Raw genomic sequence first — 4,201 nt, forward strand, 5'->3', positions numbered from 1 at the left:
AATAGACTTTAAAATAAAGACTATTACAAGAGACAAAAGAAGGACACTACATAATGATCAAGGGATCGATCCAAGAAGAAGATATAACAATTGTAAATATTTATGCACCCAACATAGGAGCACCTCAATACATAAGGCAACTGCTAGCAGCCATAAAAGGGGAAATCCAAAGTTAACACAATAATAGTAGGGGACTTTAACACCCCACTTTCACCAATGGACAGATCATCCAAAATGAAAATAAATAAGGAAACACAAGCTTTAAATGACACATTAAACAAGATGGATTTAATTGATATTTGTAGCACATTCCATCCAAAACCAACAGAATACACTTTCTTCTCAAGTGGCCATGGAACATTCTCCAGGAGAGACCATATCTTCAGTCACAAATCAAGCCTTGGTAAATTTAAGAAAATTGAAATCTTATCAAGTATTTTTTCCAACCACAATGCTATGAGACAAGATATCAATTACAGGAAAAGAGCTGTAAAAAACACAAATACATGGAGGCTAAACAATATGCTACTAAATGACCAAGAGATCACTGAAGATATCAAACAGGAAATCAAAAAATACTTAGAAACAAATGACAGTTAAAATACGATGACCCAGGGGCTTCCCTGGTGGCGCAGTGGTTGGGAGTCCGCCTGCCGGTGCGGGGGACGCGGGTTCGTGCCCCGGTCTGGGAGGATCCCACACGCTGCGGAGCGCCTGGGCCCGTGAGCCATCGCCGCTGGGCCTGCACGTCCGGAGTCTGTGCTCCGCAACGGAAGAGGCCACAGCAGTGAGAAGCCAGCGTACGGCAAAAAAAAAAAACAAAAAAAAACGATGACCCAAAATCTATGGGATGCAGCAAAAGCAGTTCTAAGAGAGAAGTTTATAGCAATACAAATCCTACATCAGAAATGAGAAAAATCTCAAATAAACAACCTAACCTTATACCTAAAGCAAATAGAGAAAGAAGAACAAAAAGCACAAAGTTAGCAGAAGGAAAGAAATCATAAAGATCAGATCAGAAATAAATGAAAAAGAAATGAAGGAAACAATAGCAAAGACCAATAAAACTAAAAGCTGGTTCTTTGAGAAGATAAACAAAATTGATAAACCATTAGCCAGACTCATCAAGAAAAAAAGGGAGAAGACTCAAATCAACAGAATTAGAAATGAAAAAGGAGAAGTAACAACTGACACTGCAGAAATACAAAGAACCATGAGAGATTACTACAAGCCACTCTATGCTAATAAAATGGACAACCTGGAAGAAATGGACAAACTCTTAGAAAAGCACAACCTTCTGAGACTGAACCAGGAAGAAATAGAAAATATAAACAAACCAATCACAAGCACTGAAATTGAAACTGTGATTAAAGATCTTCCAACAAACAAGAACCCAGGACCAGATGGCTTCACAGGCAAATTCTATCAAAACATTTAGCGAAAAGCTAACACCTATTCTTATCACACTCTTCCAAAATATAGCAGAGGGAGAAACACTCCCAAACTCATTCTACGAGGCCACCATCCCCCTGATACCAAAACCAGACAAAGATGTCACAAAAAAAGAAAACTACAGGCCAATATTACTGATGAACATAGATGCAAAAATCCTCAACAAAATACTAGCAAACAGAATCCAACAGCACATTAAAAGGATCATACACTGGGCCTCCCTGGTGGCGCAGTGGTTGAGAGTCCACCTGTCGATGCAGGGGACATGGGTTCGTGCCCCAGTCCGGGAAGATACCACATGCCGCGGAGCGGCTGGGCCCTTGAGCCATGGCCACTGAGCCTGCGCGTCCGGAGCCTGTGCTCCACAACGGGAGAGGCCACAACAGTGAGAGGCCCGCGTACCACAAAAAAAAAAAAAAAAAAAAAGGATCATACACCACGATCAAGTGGGGTTTATCCCAGGAATGCAAGGATTCTTCAATATACGCAAGTCAATCAATGTGATACACCATATTAACAAATTGAAAAATAAAAACCATATGATTATCTCAATGGATAAAGAAAAAGCTTTCAACAACATTCAACACCCTTTTAAGATAAAAACTCTCCAGAAAGTAGGCATAGAGGGAAACTTCCTCAACATAATAAAGGCCATATATGACAAAACCACAGCCAGTATCGTTCTCAATGCTGAAAAACTGAAACCATTTCCTCTAAGATCAGGAACAAGACAAGGTTGCCCACTCTCACTACTATTCAAGGTAGTTTTGGAAGTTTTAGCCACAGCAATCAGAGAAGAAAAAGAAATAAAAGGAATCCAAATCGGAAATGAAGAAGTAAAGCTGTAACTGTTTGCAGATGACATGATACTATACATAGAGAATCCTAAAGATGCTACCAGAAAACTACTAGAGCTAATCAATGAAACTGGTAGAGTAGCAGGATACAAAATTAATGCACAGAAATCTCTTGCATTCCTATACACTAATGATGAAAAATCTGAAAGAGAAATTAAGGAAACACTCCCATTTACCACTACAACAAAAAGAATAAAATACCAAGGAATACACCTACCTAAGGAGACAAAAGACCTGTATGCAGAAAACTATTAAGACACTGATGAAAGAAATTAAAGATGATACAAACAGATGGAGAGATACACCATGTTCTTGGATTAGAAGAATCAACATTGTGAAAATGACTATACTACCCAAAGCAATATACAGATTCAGTGCAATTCCTATGAAACTATCAATGGCATTTTTCACAGAACTAGAACAAAAAATTTCACAATTTGTATAGAAACACAAAAGACCCTGAATAGCCAAAGCAATCTTGAGAAAGAAAAATGGAGCTGGAGGAATCAGGTTCCCTGACTTTAGACAACACTACAAAGCTACAGTAATCAAGACTGTATGGTACTGGCACAAAAACAGAAATATAGATCAGTGGAACAGGATAGAAAGCCCAGAGATAAACCCACACACATATGGTCACCTTATCTTTGACAAAGGAGGCAAGAATGTACAATAGAGAAAAGACAACCTCTTCAATAAGTGGTGCTGGGAAAACTGGACAGCTACATGTAAAAGAATAAAATCAGAACACTTCCTAACACCATACACAAAAATAAACTCAAAATGGATTAAAGACCTAAATATAAGGCCAGATACTATAAAATTCTTAGAGGAAAACATAGGCAGAACACTCTATGACATAAATCACATCAAGATCCTTTCTGACCCACCTCCTAGAGAAATGGAAATAAAAACAAAAATAAACAAATGGGACCTAATGAAACTTAAAAGCTTTTGCACAGCAAAGGAAACCATAAACAAGACCAAAAGACAACCCTCAGAATGGGAGAAAATATTTGCAAATGAAGCAACTGACAAAGGATTAATCTCCAAAATTTACAAGCAGCTCATGCAGCTCAATAGCAAAAAAACAAACAACCCAACCCAAAAATGGGCAGAAGAGCTAAATAGACATTTCTCCAAAGAACATATACAGATGGCCAACAAACACATGAAAGGATGCTCAACATCACTAATCATTAGAGAAATGCAAATCAAAACTACAATGAAGGTATCACCTCACACTGGTCAGAATGACCATCATCAAAAAATCTATAAACAATAAATGCTGGAGAGGGTGTGGAGAAAAGGGAACCCTCCCACAGTGTTGGTGGGAATGTAAACTGATACAGCCACTATGGGGGATAGTATGGAGGTTCCTTAAAAAAGTAAAAATAGAACTACCATATGACCCAGCAATCCCACTACTGGGCATATACCCTGAGAAAACCATAATTCAAAAAGAGTCATGTACCACAATGTTCACTGCAGCTCTATATACAATAGCCAGGACATGGAAGCAACCTAAGCGTCCATCAGCAGATGAATGGATAAAGAGGATGTGGCACATATATACAATGGAATATTACTCAGCCATAAAAAGAAACGAAATTGAGCTATTTGTAATGAGGTGGATGGAGCTAGAGTCTCTCATACAGAGGGAAGTAAGTCAGAAATAGAGAAACAGGGCTTCCCTGGTGGTGTAGTGGTTGAGAGTCCGCCTGCCAATGCAGGGGACGCGGGTTCGTGCCCCGGTCCGGGAAGATCCCACATGCCGCGGAGCGGCTGGGCCCGTGAGCCACGGCTGCTGAGCCTGCACGTCCGGAGCCTGTGCTCCGCAACGGGAGAGGCCACAACAGTGAGAGGCCCGTGTAACGCAAAAAAAAAAAAAA

This window comes from Hyperoodon ampullatus, assembly GCF_949752795.1.
Source record: "Hyperoodon ampullatus genome assembly, chromosome: 18".
Classification (NCBI taxonomy): Eukaryota; Metazoa; Chordata; class Mammalia; order Artiodactyla; family Ziphiidae; genus Hyperoodon; species Hyperoodon ampullatus.